General features: G+C 43.8%; 1 long non-coding RNA gene across 3 annotated transcripts in view; it reads left to right on the forward strand.

The window, feature by feature from the left end:
- LOC140064097 (uncharacterized) overlaps positions 1-18,567 on the forward strand; it is an 83,810-nt gene extending 65,243 nt beyond the window's left edge. For all 3 annotated transcript variants that reach the window (XR_011847703.1, XR_011847704.1, XR_011847702.1), the window contains exons 4-5: positions 16,461-16,575; positions 17,834-18,567. This is a non-coding gene — a long non-coding RNA (uncharacterized lncRNA). The remainder of the gene's footprint in view (positions 1-16,460; positions 16,576-17,833) is intronic.
- Positions 18,568-22,700: the final 4,133 nt, after the last annotated feature.

Genomic DNA, 22,700 nt, shown 5'->3' on the forward strand with positions numbered 1-22,700 from the left:
TCTACCTTTTTTGTGTTCTTAGCATCCAGTATGTCCTTTCTTCATTTTATTGTATTTTGAGAATTTTATTGTAATATTTGTGTATCTTCCCCCTCATCTATACCAGCATTCACGATGCACTGGTTTGCAGGTAACAAGTGGGACAGTAATATTTCTTGTTGCCCTTATAAGGCCTCCACTTTGTTAATATTGCAGCTTTAAAGATGCACTCACTATCATATATTTTTTGAATGCAAACAATTTTTCATCCTTCATTACATAATTGCACAAATTATGGGTGTGAGCAGTGCATGAAAAATTTTAAGTGAAACAAGCTGCCAGCCCCTTCAGGTAGGGTATGAAATTTTCTTTCTAGAATTCCCTCTTTTATGTGGGATCTTACCCATTTACCTATAAAAAGAAAAATCTCCAAGATCAGGCAAATATGATTCTTCTCTCCTCATTTTCACATGGGATGAGCCAAATTTTGTGATTGCAGGGGTAATGTCACTTCAGAAACCAAAAAAAAGAAAAAAGACAGCAACCAATCTATTTACCAAAAGCTGTTTGTTTGATGCACGCAGCCCAGGGTCCTAGTGTGCAGGATCCATAGTCCAAGACAAAAAGAGGAGAGAAGGCCACAGCATCCAATATGATGAAAAAAGGTTAAACCTTTATTCACACAGGCATAGAAAAAAGTGCAACGTTTCGATTCACAATGAATCTTTGTCACTTCAGAAACCCCCATTTTCTGTTTGATAGCATTTAGAAACATGCTGCAGCTGTACAGACATCTCCCCCCACTTTTAAATAGCCGTCAGCTTCACTACAGTGAGCAGGAGACACAGTGACTTCATTACCTGCTCCGCACAGGTAATTACAGTGCTGGGAGCCAGAGACGCAGTATGATGACATCATCATGTCTTGTCTAGACAAGAATAGGAGAAGCAGGAAGGAAGGCAGGTGAGCATTTTTTTTTCTTTTAATTCTCAGTGTGGAGCCTTTTGGGGACATCACTTGCTCGTGGGGGGGGGGGATCATCAATTGCTATGGGGAGCATTAATTTCTGGGGGAGGGACATCAATTGATCGGGGGGCCATCAATTGCTTTGGGGAGCATCAATTGATAGGGGGATGGCATCAATTGGTAGGGAGCTCTGTGGAACTTTAATTTCTGGGAGGGCTGTGAGATATCCATTGCTCCATAGCTGGGTTGCCTTTGGGGGACATCAATTGCTGTGGGAGGACGCCCATTGTTAAGGGGACTGCAGAGGATAACTATTGCCTGGGGGGAGTGGGGAACATTAATTGCTTGGCTGTGGGGGACATTACTTAAGGGACATCTACCATCAGTTTCATCCAGCACTTACATGCCCGTTTCTTTATTTACTAAGTGGAACTGTTTTTAGTGCATAAAGTAACGGCATGCTAACAAAGAAAAAGCTTTTTAAAAAATATATAAGTTATCCAGAGGCTTCTCATGAGCTCCTCTTGAAATTACCGGCTTTTAATTTATTCCTCCCTGCAATGTAAATGGGGAGAAGAAAGCAAAAATAACAATGGAAGAGGACGGCGCCTCGCGTGATAACGTAGAACGAAGTCGGTACCAAATGTGGTGAGTAAAGTGGGTGCTCACCTGGTAACCACTTGTGGGTAAGTGGTATTAATTATCCAATTGGGGAAAGGTTTCTTTTTTCAAACGAAAGGTGAAATCTGAAGTAGGTTACTGCAGCAACTCCAAGGCTCTCCAAAGTACCTGAAACATTGGATTTTTATTGTTACCAATAAATACTGTGAATTCCGTTACCTATGAGGATTTCATTTTGGTTACAAGCGCACCCATCTGGCTCTTTCCTTTTTCTCACTTTTGTATTATGCAATGTAAATGTACCACCTGCTCCCACCTGAGGAGCTAGGAGCAGAGAGAGTCAGAGAGGTGTTCAGGTAGCTAGGGGTTCAGCAAGTGGGCCCCCAAACCAGGTGTACCATTATTCCTCTATACAGTGACCATATATTGGAAGATACTGGTTCTCCTCAGGCCTCCTTATTAATAATCATAGTATATAACAACGTAGTGACTTACAGGAGACATATCTGTTCTCAGACACATTTCCTGCCTTTTCCGTATGACCAGTGCCGCTCTGACTTCTACCAACAGCATCTTGGAATTGTTAAAGAGAACCTGTCAGTTGGATTTGGGATACTTAACCACGCACAGGTCCTTATGGGGCATTTATACTTATTCAGATGTGAGACCGATGAGGCACATAGGACTCACATCGTCATTTTACGTCTCCTCTCTCAATGCTTCACTGAAGCTGGAACACTCTAGCTTACCTCTGTATAAATAGCTTGTCCATTTACTCTTCACTAGGCTACGAACCTTACGGTTAGAAACGCGTCAGAATTATGTATTAGTGATGTCCTAGTTTAATTTTTTTTTTTTAATAAAATTCTAATAAAGGTTTTTTACTAAAACCTTTTCTACTATACTTAGAAGCTGGCTGCCACTTCTTTCTCCTAAAACAATTGACTGCTGGTTCCCCAGTCCAGACATCAGTTGTTTCCTTGTGTAGATGAATACTGACCCCGGAGGTGAGTTGAACCCTACAAATGTTTTTTTCTCAATGATATCAGCCCACTGTAACAGTACAGGATTCGGCTGTCATTGTCAGGAAGGGATGTTTCTAGGTCATTTGGTTTAGAGAGAGGGCTTTAGAAAAGTGCTTACAATGCTTACAATGTTACTCCCCCTGGTCAGGTGGTAACACCTCTCCAATCACACTCCAGTTTACAATACAGCCACATAATTGGATAACATCTTACACCCACCTAACTATTGTCTGTCAGGCAGAGACTACAGCTGCAGATTACCTGAGATCTGTATGCATTATCAGTTACTTGTATACATTTACAGCCTGTGTTGGAGACAGAAATCTTCTAAATGGATCCCAGATCCCCCAGGATATCAGTGACACTGGTCTGTACAGAGGAGACAGCACAGGAAGATCAGTGTCTGCACTCTCTGCAGTATTTTGGTAGACATGCACTGGAGCCCCTCCCCCCATCCTCACACAGTCGGTGGCTGCAGGAGAGTGTGAAGCACAGCTCCAGCAGTGTGTGAAGCTCAATCCTGGCAGATTTGGTGTTTGGTCATGTGATCAAAGCATCATCGGTAGGTACACAATTACTGGCTCTGGTCTCGTGACCATCCATCTTGGCCAGGACTGAGGGAGAGTGAAGAAAAAAATCCCAGAGCGATATATACACGCATGTGAGTAAATATGCCTGTACATGTGTCTGTGATGCTTGTACAGGCGTTAATATGATCTATGCAGAGGAGGATGAAATAATAAAGATTTGTGAAGGCCGGAGGCTTGGGGAATGAAATGCCAAATTATTTAATGTAGATAAAAGTAAGCTAATGCACTTGGGAAAAGAAACAAAAAGTATAATTATGTTCTAAATAGTCAATTACTTGGTAAAACTGCAGCAGGAAGAAACATGTGGGTATTGGTGGATGGTAAGCTTCCAGGAAGCTACTAATTAGGAAAATAAATACATGATATAAATGATATACAAATCACTGGCCAGGCCACACATGGAATTTTGTGTACAATTTGAGGCACCAGTGTATAAAAAATAAAATATTGGAACTGGTGTAGAGCAGTGCAACCAATATTATGAAGGGGGTGGGGGGACTAGAATACAGTGACAGAGTACCAAACTTAGGGTTATTAAGAAAAAAAAGACAGCTGAAGGGAGATCTTTTCATCCTCTACACAGGGTCAGACTGGTGAAACCTGTGGGCCCCGACAACCGCTGTCTGTGCCTCTTGCCGACTCTGTTTGTGGCTTCAACTCTATCTGCGTCCTCTGGAAACAGACTTGAGTCAATGATGTTGCAGAGAGCAAAAGCAACAGTGGGCCATATTTATGAAAAGTAATGTAAACTGCACTATGTGCTATTTGCCTGTGGTATGTAGATTAACTGGTTCGCGACCGCCCGCCGTGTATTCATGGGCTGAGCCCTCTCCATAGCCGGTAACTCTTTGCTGCATATTATCACAGCGATCGCTGCTGGCAAAGCTGCCTGCAGACTCAAAAAGATAGCGGCGCATGGGTGCCGCCATCTTGCCTGGGATCGCCGCTCCCCATGATGTCATCGGGGAGCAGCGATCCTTCTTCATGGTAGCCTATTTCGTTTAACCGCTTCATTACAATGTGCTGATAGCACATTGTAATGAATGAGGAGAAAAATCCCCATATACTGCCATACTGTAGTATGCCAGTATATGATAACATCGATCAGACAACCTAGGGTTAAAGTACCCTAGGGAGTCTGAAAAATATTAAAAATAAAAAAAAGTCACCCCCCTTTTCCTAGAACTGACATAAATATAAATAAACAGTAAAAATCATAAACACATTAGGTATCAACGCGTCCGAAAACGCGTCCGATCTATCAAAATATATTAACGTTTTTTCAATGCGTTTAACCCCATAACGGAAAATAGCGCCCAAACGTCTCACGGTGTAGAATGAAAGTGCACCACGGAAACAATAAGTGCAACTGTGAATCATTGCAAAAAGACTAGATTAACTAAGATAGTGCAACACTATTAAAAAATGAGGCGAAAGTACACATTAGTGTACCAAGGCAGATTGCACCAGTTTTCATATATCTGGGCCTATGTGTTTGCATTGGGTATTAAAATGCAGGCATAGGAAATACTGGGGGTCATTTACTAAGGGGCCGATTCGCGGTTTCCCGACGTGTTACCCGAATATTTCCGATTTGCCCGATTCCCCCTGAATTGCCCCAGGGGGCGTGACCGAACGAAAACCCGACGGATTCGGAAAAACCACCGCATTTAAAACAAAAAAATGTGTAGCGGAGCTAGCACTTACCTTCACTAGGAATAGGCCGGTGAACTGGAGCGCGTTCCGATGCTTTTCAGCGCAGCAGCGCCACCTGGTGGACGTCGGAGGAACAGCCTTAATAAATCCCGGCCGGACCCGAATCCAGCGCAGAGAACGCGCCGCTAGATCGTGAATGGCCCGGATAAGTAAATCTGCCCCACTGTGTTTCAATGAAAATAAGATAATGGGGCATATTTACTTACCCAGTCCCTCGGAGTTCCGGAAAGTGCATTGTCCGTCCGGAATGCAATCTTCCACGATTCACTAAGATTGTGCGCCCTATTTCCTGCATCTGTTGCTTCCCCGCTAAGGTCCGCCGGAGTTCACCATCTTCTTTCCGGTGCATGTAAGTGCTTGGGCTTGAGACTGAATTTTAAACTTAAATCCTGCAGTTTGTCCGAATCCATCGGATTGTCCTACGGCCCGCCCCCTGATTTGTGTTGCATGAAAGCCAGCGCTATTGCGCCAAAATCCGATCGCGTGCGCTAACAACCCCTTTTAAATCCCTGTTCCAGCGGAGCAAAATGGAAATCGTCGGGGTGTCCGATGAAAGTGCGGTCCGCGGGGCCCTTAGTAAATGAGCCCCAATGTTTTATATTGATTTTTGCTCCTAAAGTGGCACTAGGTCTTATTTTCAGGGGATGTCTTATTTTTCCATGAATAAAAACTTCTCCAACATCTAAACTCTGAATTTCATGCTGCATTTTATGTAAGTTCATTTCTATTTCAATCATTCCCCCCAATCTCACACTTTCCTTCAATGACCCCCTTCTTGTCCAGGTAGCTGCCTGTATCGCATTTGCAGTGTAACAGTCAGTGATTTTATCCCTTGAATACTTTACCCATGTTACAACCTCTTGTAACATCTAAATGATTTACTCATAGTAATGTATGGTGTGAGGGGAGCTGTAGCAATGACATACATCTGCTAGGTCTTTTTTTTACCGGGGATGCATTATATATCTAAGCTGCAAAGAAATTGTACTAGGTCTTATTTTCTGTGTGTGTGGGGGGGGGGGGTCTTATTTTAGGGGAAACAGGGTAGTAAAAACTCTATTAAAAACACCTCTGCGTTTTTAACATCATTATGGTTTTTATTTCATGCATTTCAAAACGCAATGCAAACACATCTTTTCAACATAAAAATATACATGTAATATTCCTTGTAATTTCCTTGTAGCAGTACTTGTAGTATTCCCTCTGAATCTGTTTCACTCATGTGCTCTAGGTCCCCCAGCCTGAACCCTGCCTCTATGCTAGAGTAGAAGTGATTCTACCATTGCCACCGACACAGATTCTTTATTCTAAGATCATTGAGGCCGTGGAACTCTCTGCTCTCTGTTGATCTTATATTTTGCACTTTATGGACTATTTTTGAAAAAAGCAAGAGATACAGGAAATTTGGCAAAATGATAATGTGACAGGTGGAGCAGGAAGTATTGGAACAGACAGGTATCAGTCATAATAAAAGCACCTGCCTTAGGCTACTTTTAATTGCCATTATTTTGTGTGTCTAACCTAGCATTGATACATGTAAACCAAAAGTTGGATTAAAATTTGAAAAATGTTTTGCTCTTTACCGATTGTGGTTTACAAAGACACACACCCATCCACTTACGTTGTGCTACAGAAGCATATGTGATCAAACTAGATGAGCTAGCTCTCCTCCCCATCATTGAGCACCTATGATCTGTTGTACAAGCCCTGAAATAATTGCAATTTTTGGTGAACTGCCAGTAATTGGTATGATTTGTCCTTTTGCGTGAAGGGGACGCGGCCACCAGCAGAGTGGTCCGGCACAGGGCGTCACTGCCCCATGCCTGCACACAGCATGTTGGCTATTACTGGAGAGCCACAGAACAGATTACAAATACTGGAGAACCCCAGAGTAGACAAAAAAGAATTACTCACCTCTCATATGTAGTCTTTTGCCCCCACACTATAATGGACTGTCTTCATTGCTCTGTGTGCCACTCTGCTCTGTGTCTTGAGCAGAGCAGCACCCGGAACAGAACAGTGAATACAGAAAATATGACAAGTGCTCTGAGTCTTGGCACCGGCTTATACTACTAGCGTCAGGACGCAGAGCAAGAGAAGACTGAGGGGTGTGTACCCGTTTTTATGCCCAAATATGGAGCTTAAAATTCTCCATCTTGGTAAGGACACATGGGATTGGCGACAGAAGGTGCAGGAAGTGGAAGTGAAAAAAGAAAAGTATACGTTTTTAAGGTGCAAAAACAGATGTACAGAATATAGTAATCCACACTAATCAGTATTTGATGGATTTTTTGTAAAGGGCACACCAATGATGGGCCAGAAATCACTGGAGAAATCATTGATCAACATTCGAAGGATTTTTGTAAGGGGTACACCAAGCCACTAGAACAGTGTTTTACAAAATAACCAAAGTATAAAAATATAAAACCTTTTTTTTTCTAAAAATACATGATGAGCATAATTATAGAACACCAATGAGTGAAGCCCATAGAAAAAGTAAACCTAAATTTTCTGAAGGTTACAACACTCAACAATAAGTAGGAAGTGTACAGGCTTTTGCTTTGAATTACTTCAACCACAGGGCATCACTAGTCTCTCACACTGCTCTGGTGTGATTTTTGCTCTCTCCTTTTCGATTGTTTTACACAGTTCTGTGAATGTTGCAGGTTTTTTGGCCATAACATTGTGACCAAGGATGTTCCAAAGGCTTTATATATTTTTTTTGTAACAGGGAGCATTGTCCTGCATGAAAATTGTTGGCAAATTGAGTGATGAATGCAAGGAACCACGTGTTGTTGAGGAAGGTTCTCTTAAACACTTGCAATCACTCAGCAAGTAGCTGTATGAGAGGTCCAACTCCTGCTGCAGAAAACATTCCCCCCCAGACCATGACACTTCCTTCACCAACTTTCACTGAATTCTTTACACCTTTTGGGTTCATTCTTTCCCCTAGTTTGTCGACAAACATAATGTTTCTCATGAGACCCAAAGACATTGAACTTGCTTTTATACAAAAATGAAATGTGGACAACTTCTCTTCTGTTCACACATCATGCTCACTAGCAACGGCTAGTCTAACCTTTTTTTATTCTTTCTGCTAATGAGAAGTGTAGCCACTGTTTGGTCTACAGTTGAGTTTAGCGATGAAAGATAGTTTAATTTATTTGGGTCTAATGGGAAACGTTATGCTCGTCGACAAACTGGGAAAAACAAAACCCAAAGTGTGTAAAGAAATCAGTGGAAGGTGGCGGAGGAAGTGTCATGGTTTGGAGAATGTTGTCTGCAGCAGAAGTTGGACCTATCATAAAGTTAAGTGGCAAGTGAATGCAAGTGTGTGTCAGAACCTTCTTCAACACCATGTCATTCCCTTAGTTGCATTCTTCACTCAATCAAACAGCAATTTTACTGCAGGACAATGCCCTTTCACACGGCAAAATGGGTACAGGAGTAAAACAGAAAACACTAAATGAAATGGCCATCCCAGAGTCCTGATCTGAAACCAATAGAATAAAAGTGTGAGAGACTAGTGATGTCCTGTGGCCACAGAGGTGCTGAAGTCATTCAAAGACCTGTACACTTCCTAGTGATTGGTGACTGTAACTGAACATTTTGTTGTAAGCGTTGTGCTACAGTCATTGCTGTTCTTTCATGATGGTCATCACATTTTTTGCAAAATAAAGGTTTTATCTTGCTATAGTTTGGTTATTTTGTAAAACACTATTCTAGTGGCTTGGTGTGCCACTTACACAAATCCTTCATTTGTTGATCAATGGAGATTACATTATTTCTGAAAAAAAATCAAGTGGTCATACACTGCTCTCTTATTTTGATCTCCAGTGTATATATATACCAGTTAGGGCCAGAAATATTTGGACAGTGACACAATTTTCGCGAGTTGGGCTCTGCATGCCACCACATTGGATTTGAAATGAAACCTCTACAACAGAATTAAAGTGCAGATTGTAACGTTTAATTTGAAGGGTTGAACAAAAATATCTGATAGAAAATGTAGGAATTGTACACATTTCTTTACAAACACTCCACATTTTAGGAGCTCAAAAGTAATTGGATAAATAAACATAACCCAAACAAAATATTTTTATTTTCAATATTTTGTTGCGAATCCTTTGGAGGCAATCACTGCCTTAAGTCTGGAACCCATGGACATCACCAAACGCTGGGTTTCCTCCTTCTTAATGCTTTGCCAGGCCTTTACAGCCGCAGCCTTCAGCTCTTGCTTGTTTGTGGGTCTTTCCGTCTTAAGTCTGGATTAAAAAAATGCTCAATTGGGTTAAGATCTGGTGATTGACTTGGCCATTGCAGAATGTTCCACTTTTTTGCAATCATGAACTCCTGGGTAGCTTTGGCTGTATGCTTGGGGTCATTGTCCATCTGTACTATGAAGCGCCATCCGATCAACTTTGCAGCATTTGGCTGAATCTGGGCTGAAAGTATATCCCGGTACACTTCAGAATTCATACGGCTACTCTTTTCTGCTGTTATGTCATCAATAAACACAAGTGACCCAGTGTCATTGAAAGCCATGCATTCGCATGCCATCACGTTGCCTCCACCATGTTTTACAGTGGATGTGGTGTGCCTTGGATCATGTGCTGTTCGCTTTCTTCTCCAAACTTTTTTCTTCCCATCATTCTGATACAGGTTGATCTTTGTCTCATCTGTCCATAGAATACTTTTCCAGAACTGAGCTGGCTTCTTGAGGTGTTTTTCGGCAAATTTAACTCTGGCCTATCTATTTTTGGAATTGATGAATGGTTTGCATCTAGATGTGAACCCTTTGTATTTACTTTCATGGAGTCTTCTCTTTACTGTTGACTTAGAGACAGATACACCTACTTCACTGAGAGTGTTCTGGACTTGAGTTTATGTTGTGAACGGGTTCTTCTTCACCAAAGAAAGTATGCGGCGATCATCCACCACTGTTGTCATCTGTGGACGCCCAGGCCTTTTTGAGTTCCCAAGCTCACCAGTCAATTCCTTTTTTCTCAGAATGTACCCGACTGTTGATTTTGCTACTCCAAGCATGTCTGCTATCTCTCTGATGGATTTTTTCTTTTTTTCAGCCTCAGGATGTTCTGCTTCACCTCAATTGAGAGTTCCTTTGACCGCATGTTGTCTGGTCACAGCAACAGCTTCCAAATGCAAAACCACACACCTGGAATCAACCCCAGACCTTTTAACTACTTCATTGATTACAGGTTAACGAGGGAGACGCCTTCAGAGTTAATTGCAGCCCTTAGAGTCCATTGTCCAATTACTTTTGGTCCCTTGAAAAAGAGGAGGCTATGCATTACAGAGCTATGATTCCTAAACCCTTTCTCCGATTTGGATGTGGAAACTCTCATATTGCAGCTGGGAGTGTGCACTTTCAGAACATATTATATATATAATTGTATTTCTGAACATGTTTTTGGAAACAGCTAAAATAACAAAACTTGTGTCACTGTCCAAATATTTCTGGCCCTAACTGTACTGCCAATGGAAGCAGCACCCGCTGACTGGTGTGGTGCAAGTGCCTTACCGGCTGTACTACTAGAAGCAAAGTACCCTTGAACCGCCCACCCTGTATTCTGCTATCGTTCCCGACTCATCCATCTTCTGCGGCCCAGGGCTAATTGATTCCTAGCCCAGAGGTTGAAGAACACTGGTCTTCATAAAACAAACCTCAGTTGAGGACTGGTTTGTTTGTAGTAAACAAATGGCAATGATAGCTGCTTTTCTTTTTTTTTGCTTTTGCCCTATAGAAAGAAATTAAAAACCACATAGCGCCTATGAGTTACCAGTGCTATACAGGACTGAAGATTATTTTTCTGCAAATTGTAAATACTAGAGAAACATGAACTAATTCCTACAGGAAACATGACAACTAGTTCTCCACCTTGGTAGTGCCTAAACATAGAGCTCCATATTTAATGGCATTATGCACTTGTGGCTTAAATCACACATTAATGTTGCCTGCAAATATTCACTTCTATTATCTTTTATTTCTATAGAACAGACCTTTCTATTGCATTGTAAAAGGTGTGTTCAAACCAGTGCACTTTTTCCTTTTTAGTCTTTTGACCCCCTCCTTTCAAAAGTCATAACTTTTAACTAACAAATTGTACTTCCTAGTATTTAATATTCCATGTAACATACAGGGAAACTAAAATTCCAAATGTGGTGAAATTGACCAAAAAATGCATCTGTCCCAATTTTCTTGTGGATGTCTAGAATACTTTTAATACCTATAAGAATATAAACTTACGAGGACATAAGTTCAAGACTGGACCTGGGGTATGCTGGGGATGTTGTATATCTGGACTTTTCAAAGGCATTTGACACTGTGCCGCATAAAATGAGACTGCTGGGAATAGGGGAAAATCTGTGTATTTGGGTAAGTAATTGGCGTAGTGATAGAAAACAGAGGGTCGTCATTAATGGCACATTCTCAGATTGGGTTGACGTTAGCAGTGGAGTCCCACAGGGGTCAGTATTGGGGCCACTTCTTTTTAATATTTTGATCAATGACCTTGTACTGGGTTTACACAGTCAAGTTTCAATATTTGCAGATGATACTAAGCTGTGTAAAGTAATAAATACTGAGGCCTATAGTTTAGCATTACAGAGGGATTTGTGGAAGCTTGAGGAGTGGGCAGAGAAATGGTTGATGAGGTTTAATGTAGATAAATGTAAAGTTATGCACTTGGGCCATGGAAACAAAAAGTATAATTATGTTCTAAACAGTCAATTACTTGGTAAAACTGGAGCTGAAAAGGGGGGTATTGGTGGATGGTAAACTTAATTTTAGTGACCAGAGCCAGGCGGCTGCTGCCAAAGCAAATAAAATTATGGGTTGTATCAAGAGAGGAATAGATTCTCATGATAAAGACATAGCTTTGCCCTTATACAAATCCATGGTCAGACCACATTGAATATTGTGTACAGTTTTGGGCACCTTTTTGTACAAAAAGGATATAGTAGAGCTGGAACAGGTGCAGAGGAGAGCAACCAAGATTATTAGAGGAATGGGGGGACTAGAATACAATGACAGATTACAAAATTTGGGATTATTCAGTTTAGGAAAAAGACGACTGAGGGGAGACCTCATTACAATGTACAAATACCTGAATGGACAGTACAAGGATCTCTCCAAAGATCTTTTTATACCTAGGCCTGTGACCAGGACAAGGGGGCATCCTCTACGCCTAGAGGAGAGGCGATTCTACCATCAACATAGACAAAGGTTCTTTACTGTAAGAGCAGTGAGACTATGGAACTCTCTGCCGCAGGAGGTTGTTATGGCGGACTCTATGTACATGTTCAAGAGAGGTCTGGATGCCTTTCTGGAGAGAAAATATATCACGGGTTATGGGGATAAAACATTTATTTACTTCTTAAAGGTTGGATTTGATGGACTTGTGTCTTTTTCCAGCCTTATATACTATGATACTATAATACTATGATAAAATCTTTAGAACAAGAAAATGTAAATGTTCTGAGGCCAATAACTTTTTCATGATTTCTTATATGGACCTGTGTATGGTGTAATTTCTTGCATGACAAGCTACTATTTTCATTGCTACCATTTTATGCACTGTACAACCTTTTTTGCCATTAAAGAGTGGACTGCAAGAACACTCAAAATTGGGGAACAAATAAAACATTTTGTTGTGGAGCTTTTTACCCGATTATGGGTATTAGCTCTAGTTTATTAGATGTTGAGTGTTGTCATCAAGAAGTAAGTACAATTGAAGAACGGTAGCATGGATCATGGTATACACATATGATGGCTGATTACAATTTGTGGATCCAGCGTGACTGTCCAAAAACAGCTTATCACAGGAAATCACAGAAACTAGGTTTTTCAGCGACCTGCTGAAAAATCTCTAGCCTACAGCAACAAAATATAACATTTATTTTCCAAATCTCTTTAGCACAATATTATATATTGATGAACCCAACAGAGGTATGTAGAGTCCTCCCGGCACTTGAGGAACAGTTGTAATTGGGCGATGTTCTCACACCTTTCAGCTCTGAGAACTGAGCCTTTGTCAGGCAAACATCAAAAGTTACAAACAATCAAGTTTATATACATATCTGATACACGCTGTTGAGCCTGGAAAACCAGGACCAAGGTGTGTAGTGATATCCAAATTTTCTTGCTCCATAGAGTGTTCTACACACCTAGAGTATTAAATAAATTCCATAAAATGAAGAAAGAGGAGAAGTGTCCCAGATGTAATCTGGTGGACGCTGGTTTAATCCATATAATCTGGAGATGTCCAAAATTGATCAGATACTGGGAGGGAGTAATCAAATGTTTAGAACACTCATTTGAGTGTACCATACCATATGATTTTAAGATCTGTATTATGGGCACAAGGATTGGGGTGAAGGGGTCAGCTGAAACGATACTTTACACCATGAGGAGCCTTTTGATGGCAAGGAAGGTCATATTGTATAATTGGAAGAATGTGCTAGAGCCTAAGGTGGAAGAGAAAGATGGATAGTCTGATTATGGGAGAATGCTATGAGATTAAATGTGAAGGTGCTAGAGATAGACTGCGTAAAATGTGATTTGACAGATCTAGAGCCCTTGACAATAACAGTTGAATCTATATTTATGACATGCCTAATCACCAGCCACTACTGGGGTGGGGAGGGGTGGGTTTGGATAATAAGGGAATATATGGTATATTACTCTGCATCATGACAGGTGCCAAACCGTTAATGAAGACCAAATTATGTATTGAAGTGATATACAGTGAACTGTATATATTCGTAATTACTGATGCCCTGGCAACTATGAATATTATGTCTATGTATTCTGTATTTTAAATTTTACTTGAATAAAGGGAAAAAAAAGATGTATAGTGATATCTGTCACAAAGCAGATCAAGCCTAATGACAAGTTATAAGTTAAATAAAACTTGGTGGGGCGTGGCCGAACTATGGAGGAGGCTAGACGTGTCTCAGAGTAGCTCCTGCAGCCGAAAACCCCGGTGAAAGCCATATCACCCCGCTATTGAAGGATTAGACACCCCGATGGGTCCCAAGAAAAGGGGAATCCCCCAGGCACCGAGTGCCAACGTGCCCAAGACAGCTGCTCGAGGGATCAGAAGATATTTGTCTCCCCTGACAGCCTCAGCACCTGCGACATGTGGCGCCGACATGGCGGCGGGAACCTCCGCGCTGTCCTCCACACCGGCATCACGGCCCCGTCCAAACCACTCACCAGGTACCGGGACTGGAGCTGGAAATATGGCTCGTGGGGTGGATTCCCCACGTCTCTGGCGGGCGCTTGGCTGGGGAAGCGGCGCGCGTAACGCCGTCCTCCAAGATGGTGGCGCCGGCGGGCTAGGGACTTGCCACGCAGCAAGACACCACAGGAAGACATGTGCAGACCGGAACGGGGAGCCTGCGTTCTCCTGTGGATAGAGCGCCTACCCCGGCACATCAGAGCACAGAGGAGACCCCGGAGGTGAGCAAGCTGCTGGTCGTGCAGGAGCATGGCGACGCAGCTGCATCACCTCACGCTCCCTCACACAAGGTTGCCTCACTTGGCCCTGTGGACTCGGGCCTCCAGGCGGCTGATCAGCTGCTGAGGTCATCCGTGGCTCCCAGAAACGCTGACTCGGGGCCATTGTCAGCATCTGCTGCTGAGGCTGGGGAGGGGGAGGCCACCCAGAGGGGCATAATATGTCCTCCACAGGAGGCCCACCACAGGCCAATCCCGGACCAAAATGTGACCCTGGACTGCTCCTTGCCTCAGGGACTGCATAACCCACAGGCGAGGAATGGCTTCCCACACCGGGAAATTGCTCCTCGGCAGTCAATGCATCACCTCCCTCACCTTCTATGTCTGCATCACTTTATCCGTGTGGAACTGCACCTACAATGTCACCTTGCTCCACACTCCCCTCTCTGCTGCCTCAACAATCACAGATGATGATGTCTGGCTTTCCACCTGTCCTTTTATCACAAGAACTGGGGGCGCTGGCGGAGTTAAGAGCTCTCCATGCTCACCTACGCTCTATCCCAACTAGGGAAGACATGGAAAGTTACATGGCACGACTAGAGCAGTCATACTGGGCGGAATTAGGGGTAGTGAAAGAAGACGTTCAAAATCTCACCGTCAGAGTTTCTACTGTAGAAGACAGTCAAGCATCCATCTCTAACAGAATGGACAATCTCGAATCTACCCTGTCTCTACATTCCTTCCAACTACAATTTCTAGCTGACCAGTTGGACGATACTGAAAACAGGGGTCGCCGCAACAACATAAGGGTCCGCGGCCTACCGGAAACAGTAGAAGCCTCTCACTTGCATGACACCCTTCGACAGATATTTAATTCTATACTCGAGATCCCACACCGATCCCTACAAGCTAAACCCAGTGACCAGGCTCCGCCTAGAGATGTCATCGGCAGGGTTCATAAATACTAAATCAAGGATGCCATAATGTCCAAAGCCAGAGATATGAAGAACATTTGGTCTCAAGGCACGAATTTACAACTACTCCCGGACTTGTCCCGTCTCACGCTGCTTAAACGGAGGGCCCTTAAACCTCTACTTGGAGAGCTCCTTCACAGGAACATTCCATGCTCCTGGGGATTCCCATTTTGTCTTCATGTCCGCTGCAAAGGGGGCAGATATACTTTACGACATCCAGCTGAGGTTCCTGATCTGGCGGCTGCCTTGGGCTTTCCGGCTCCGATCATCACTAAGTGTCCTAGGTTGCCTGTGCTGGAGGGCTTGGGGGGAGCCCCCCCCACTCCCGGCTAGACCTCCGAGACCGCGGAGGCAGAAGAGGGCGTCAGGGTGCACCAGATAATCAGTGACACGTCATGTCTTTATGAGTTACTTGATAGCGTGTTACATATTGTCAAGTTGCCAAAAGTTGTGTGCTGACATTCTATTGTGCTTTAGCTGCAGGTGTGCGATACTTTTCAGACATCAGAGATAACCTATGCCTGCAGGGGTGGACCATGTGATCTCTCTTTTTTTCAAAATTTCTTGCATAAGTTAGATAGCTTTCACTCTTTCTTTTTCATGTTCCCTCACTTACGGCAATAGGGGGTCGCAGATGCTGTATTCGCGTACTCTTCCTCTCTAGTTTACCCGTTTCCCATTGGGGCTTACACGTACGGCAGGCCCATTCGTGTATATATAGTTGACACCCCACCCTAATCTTTAGACCTATATAGATTAGGGCTTATTGGCTGGTCGCTGTCTTTTTGTTCCTTCAATGTCAAGGGTCTCAATGCTCCGGCAAAAAGGGGGCAAATATTATATAGGCTTAATAAACAGAAGGTTCTTATAGCCCTCTTTCAGGAAACTCATTTTGTGGCGAACGCGATACCTAACTGCCCAACCAACTTATACTCCAAATGGTTCCATTGTCCACACCCAGATAAGAAGGCAGGGGGGGTCTCCATTGCTTTTTATAAAACTCTGAATCACCTTCTGATAGATTCAAAATACGATCCAGGGGGTAGATTTTTGTGTTGGAGGTGCTATCTTTACCATTGCTAACGCGTAATTCCCTAACTCTAACCAGGTCTCCTTTGGAGTCTCAACGCTTCGCTCCTTGGCGGAATTTGCTAATGGGTCGGACATCGTTCTGTGGGGAGACTTCAATATGGTGATGGACGTAGATCTGGACACAACCACAGGTAAGTCCCCTGTATCCTTTGCCAAACGCCGTAGACTAAAGACTGAACTCAGAGCTCTTCATCTGGTTGATATTTGGCGCACATTACATCCTTCCACCAAGGAGTATAGCTACCACTTCCTAGCTCACAACTCCTACCACAGACTGGACTATATTTTCCTCTCACACAGGTTGCTAGACATGTTACCTAGATGCTCCATAGATACATTCCTGTGGTCGGATCATGAGTGTTCCCTTTTCGCTGGACGGATACGTCCATTAAGTATTTGGGTGTCCATATTCCCTCGGATCTCTCTCGCTTATACTCTCTCAACCATGAACAGTTGCTGAAAACCATAGCGGCTGATCTGACTAAATGGCAGCCACTGACCCTATCCTGGTTTGGAAGAATCAATGTCCTAAAAATGGATATCCTACCCAGACTTCTATACCTTTTCCAGACTGTTCCCTGGGATATACCTCGTGCCTTTTTCATATCCCCTCAAAAATTGGCCCGCCACTTTGTATGGCGGGGCTCCTTACCCCGTTTAAGAGGGAATCTTCTTGTACGATCTAAAATAAATGGGGGGGGGGGCGGGGATGCCGGATTTCATATCCTATCATAGATCGGCCATAGGTACATGTGTCTTGGATCTTTTTCACCATAACACGACGAAACTATGGGTTACATCAGTAATGAAAATTTCCCCCCCACAGGTGCTGTTTTTTTTCTGGTTGCCACAATCCGTCACTTTACAACCCTTTCATCTACCACATACTCTGCACACTATCCTGAAGGCTTGGAGAAAATTTGTGTTTAAACTGCAAATAGTGTCCGTACCGGGCCCTATGACCCTGATCCTGGGCAACCCACAATTCATCCTGGGGATTAGTGCCTGGTCCCTCTTGGGGATGGATAATACGCTACCTAGAATAAGAGATGTGGTGGATGAAAATGGGCTCCGTCCCCTTACGGAGTTAGGCACTGGGAACACACCGGGATCCTGGCTAATAAACCTACAACTCCGACATTTTGTTTCCTCTCTGGCACCCACACCAGCCCTCACAGCCACCCTCACTACATTTGAAGAGCTATGCCTCACTAACACCCAACTAACTCATTCAATATCACTTCTGTATGGCGTATTTTTGGCAAGGGAGACAGGGGACTCAAAACCATACTATACCAGGGTGTGGGAAACCGCATTGGAGAAGGAACTGACCACGGAACTGTGGTCTAATGTATTCATGTTAACCCATGTCCTCTCTTCTTCCTGCAGACTCCCTTGTGGCAGAATGTTAATCAGTTGTATAATGAATTGACCAGATCCCATGTGACCTTCACCCCGGAACAGGCCCTTCTTTCCGCCCTTCCGGGACCTGTCTATAAGATCAAAAAGGGATTACTACGACATTTTCTCGTGGCTATCCGCCAGATTATTCCCCGCTGTTGGAGATCTTCGGCTCCCCCCTCTAGAGCGGACTGGGTGGCTGCCTTGAATGATGTATTTAGAATGAATGGAGGAATTAAGGGCTATTGACAATGACAGAACTACACAGTTTCATAGTACCTGGTCTCCCTCCTTCACGGCCTGGGTCACATCTGGATCAATTTCCTGAGGTGGCCTGGTGTTGGTCTCTCTCTCTCTTGATTCTTGCCCTCCTACTCCCCCCCCCCCCTTTCTCCTTTCCTTTTTTCTTCTTTCTCTTTAACGTACTCTCTCTAGACCCCTTTACCCCATACCCATTCCTACCCCCTCGTCTGCCCCGTGACCTTTCGTCCTACCCTACTCCTTTGTCTCCGTTATAAAAATGTCTATGGGAAGCAATATGGTCTTGCTCAGAATTTGTTTGTAGATCGAGTCTATATCTTTGTACTCTGGCCTATATGACAAGTGGTCCCATGGACTGTATCCTTCTGGACCATAATTCATCTGTATCATCGATATTGTATCTGCTTCCATCTTATGACAAACTACGTTGTGATTTATTGTATGTTGTATGCTTCAATAAATGTTTATTGACTCTAAAAGTTAAATAAAACTTTAAAAGGAAAATAAATTATATAAATGTACTTGATACAGATCAGTTATATCCAACCAGCTGTAAGGAGAGCGTCAGGTGACTGAGAAACCTAGCATATTACGAGAGCCTAACGGGGACAAATCATTTGTTTGGAAGAATAAAAATAGAAAGAAACTCATTATGTAATAGAACTCCTTTGGAAGGATGTGATTGACAACTTATAGAGAACTAGATAAAAAATTAAGGGATTTTGATGAATGAACCATATGTTCAGGGTTGAGCATAATTCGCAACTGAGAAGTAGATTGAGCGTGCTGCTACAGAACCTGGCACCTGGGAGCCGAGTCTAAGTGGCACCTGGTTTTCACCAGAGCCCGCCGCAAAGCAGGTCACAACAGGAAATCGCAGAGGAAACACAGGGCATCAGGAACAAGCTTTCTCAATGGCTATACGGCACAAAGGTATGACGGGGAAAGCATGGATTATGTAGGATTCTGGGAATGGCCAGTACCAATCAATGGTGCTTACGGCCTTTATATTTCCAGGAGCTGGTGGGCATGGGCTAAGAAGCGTCTGACCGCCGGAGCAAAAACAGAAACACAGACAGGTGAATTGGGGTGATGGGGAGCCGGGGCACAGAGAGGAGCATGGATGATCCTGCGACCCAAGACGTGGGTCGCAGGAGCACTTATGGCAGTACCCACCCCCTTTGGCCTCCCCCTCTTCTTAGTCTGAAGGAATCTCTGCAGGAGACCGCGGTCCAAGATGTTGTCCTCGGGCTACCAAGACCTCTCTTCAGGCCTGAACCCCTTCCAGTCAACCAAGAAGAACCGCTTGCCTCTCACTGTCTTCATGTCAAAAAGCTCCTTAACCTCAAAGACAATCGGACAGTCTGTGATGTTAGCTGAAGATGTGAAACGGGAAGAAGTTACCCTTAGATGTCTGCAATGCTAGAGTGGGAGGTATTCTGTTGGTGATTGTCAGATTATCATAGTGTTTGGGACTGGTTTTGCCCATAGAGGTGTAGAGCTCAATTTGTGCACGTGCAGCGGAAACTTGCCCTGGCCAGGTGTGCACTCCACTCCCTTCAGGGAGTCTGAACGGTCTTGTGTGACTGTGAGAACTAGTGAAGGACAGCAACATGTTTTAGTCAGTCTAGTCAGGCAGTGACTTGGTGTATCGTCCTTTGTGAGAAAATCTCTGGTATCTAGTTTCTTTGTTTTGTCAATAAATCGAGGTGTCGGCATCCGCTGAATCTTTGGGGATGTATCCCTGTAACGGTATTGTAGTTGTAGACACAGGTAGTGAACAGAGTAAATTGATTCAAGCGCATTGCGGACCAGGGACTCAGATTGTGTCCTTTATGAAGCAAAAGATGCACAGACAGAAGGTTAGCTTGATGTAAGTGGACAGTTGGTTGTTGAGAGTTAAGTAGGACTGATGGAAAAGTGTAAAGTTGACATAGTGGAAGGGCTGGTAGCATTATGGTGAAAAGAAAAGTAATAATGAAGTTTTGAAGGTTTTGGATATGTCAGATGATCCCTGGAATGTACAAGTGAGAAAACTTAATCAGATAAGCCCCTGTATCCCTTCCAAAACTGCAGATGGATTTTATCCAGCTACCAAAAAGTGGTACGTAGAAATATGTGCTTTTGTGCATTGATCTCTTTCCAGGGTGGCCAGAAGTTTTTCCCACGACCAAGGCTACTGCCAGAGCTGCAGCCAAGAAGTTGGTGAGGGAGATTGTCTGCAGGTTTCCAGAGATCATAGAGTCCGGTCGGTGAACCCACTTCACTGGACAGGTAAAGACTGAAACCTTTTCCCTCCTGGGTATAGATAAGGGCCTAAACACCCCTTAGCATCTCCAAGCTAGTGGTAGGGTTTAGAGACTAAAACGCACTCTTAAGTTAGAGATCCAGAAGGCCATGGAAGAAACGGAAACAATGGCCTGAGTGCCTTCCTGCTGCCCTTTATTCAGTTAGAACCAACCTTAACTGACAGACGGGATTGTCCCCTTTTGAGATACTTTTTGGCTTTGCACCCAGTCTAGGCCCCTACATCCCACAGATGGCAGGAAAACCAGGTGGAATATGCCATACAGTTGACCAAGGCCTTGGAAAAGGTGCAAAAGGTGTCTGATGTGTACTGGATTTGTGGGGATAGAAGAGTCAGGTCAAGCCTGCCTAGAGGCTGGGAAGGTGAGTGTGCTGTGATAAAATTTGTGCATTTCTTCCTCGTCATCCCCAAGGATGTTTGATTGGACACACAAAGAAATCCCAAGGGATTCTGGAGGTCAAAGAGAGAAGCACATAGATGACAACGTTTATATAGATACAGGAGTACCAAGGGGGGTCCCAGATGAGTTCAAGGCCCAAAATCAGATATGGGCAGCACTAGAGTCCATTATTCCCAATATAGTTATGAATAAAAATGTTGATTGGGTTAACTGTTTTTATTGTAATCAACAGAAATTTGTGAATTATATCCAAGATGCTTTCCAGAACCGCATGGCTTCAGACATGATCCTTGCTGAGAAGGGAGAAGTAAGTAAGATGGTGGGAGCGGCTTGTTGCATGTACATCCTGGTTGACGTTGCCCCCTATGGATCCATTACCCATGCCCTTTAAAAGATTGAATGATTGTCCAGGGAACACTTTGGGGCACATTTACTAAGGGTCCGCACAACGCATTTCCATTGGGTTTCCCGATTATTTCCAAATCGGGGGCATGGCAGTCGGACAACTCGACTGATTTGGACTTCAAATATTTAAAATTCAAATTATGTGCTCACATACACCGGGAAGAAGAAGGTGAACTCTGGCGGACCTCAGTGGGGAAGCAACACATGCAGGATATCGGGCACACGATCTTAATGAATCGCGCCAGACTTCATCCTTGTCGGACAACGCACCTCAGGGATCACGACAGGACCAGGTAAGTAAATCTGCCCCTTTGTCCTTCACTTTGTTGGTTGGGGATCTTGACTTAAGTGGAGGTGATATTGGGGATTGTGATTTTGCTCTTGTCACTTATTGCGTGTTGCGTGGTCCCCCTCATCAAGTCCACCATGTCCGAAATGGCCGTCCAGGGAAGTAACAACCACGGTAGGAGAAGTGCCCGGAGTGGAGGATGATGCCGTATTGAAGAACCAGCCAGTATTTTAACACTTCATTTTATGTGTTTTACATATGCGCCTGCACACTAATAAAGATAGTGTGATTCTGCATTTTCTAAGAGACTGGTGTGTCTACCGGGGAGCCATTTTTGCCTGTAAAGGGTTCATTCAAATGTCACCTTGAAACTGCAGGGGGGTTTGAGCCCCATAAAACAAATCTCTTACAATTACCACCCAGATGACGGTATTACCAGAAGAAGACGGAAGGTCTGTGATAAAATCCATAGCCACATAAGTCCACGGGCTCCGGAGGGATGACATGCCGAGGAGCCAGTTCTTCCCCAATAAAATCTGAGGCATGAGAGAGGGCATCTGCCTTGACATTCTTTTCTGTTGGACGGAAGTGAATTAGGAAATTAAAACAGAAAAGGAGAGCGACCAGCGAGCTTGTCAAGGATTGAGCCGCTGGGCAGTCTGGAGATAGAGGAGGTTCTTGTGATCAGTGTATATGTAGACTGGAAAGTGAGCTCCCTCCAGAAGATAGCGCCATTCTTCTAAAGCAAGCTTCATGGCCAGAAGCTCTCATCCCCTATGGAGTAATTCTTCTCTGCCGAGGAGAAAGTTTTAGAGAAGAATCCACTAGCAAGAGTTCGGCCCTTGGGCCCTTTTTGGGTGAGTACTGCTCCAACTCCTATTGAGGAGGCGTCAACCTCCAGCTGGAATGGCTTCTCAATATCAGGCCTGTGAGAACTGGAGCTGAGGCAAAGGCGGACTTCAGTTTAGAGAAGGCTCCTTCAGCCACCGGAGGCCAGAGTTTAGAGTTAGCGTTCTTCTTGGTCAACGCCACAATGGAAGATAATGGAAGAGAAGTGTGGAATAAACTACCTGTAGTAATTGGCAAATCCCAGGAATTTCTGTATACCACGAAGACCATGTGGAAGAGGCCACTGGAGAACCGAAGACAACTTAGTGGGATCCATCTCTAGGACCTTATCAGAGATGATGTA

Source organism: Engystomops pustulosus, chromosome 6, assembly GCF_040894005.1.
Source record: "Engystomops pustulosus chromosome 6, aEngPut4.maternal, whole genome shotgun sequence".
Lineage (NCBI taxonomy): Eukaryota > Metazoa > Chordata > Amphibia > Anura > Leptodactylidae > Engystomops > Engystomops pustulosus.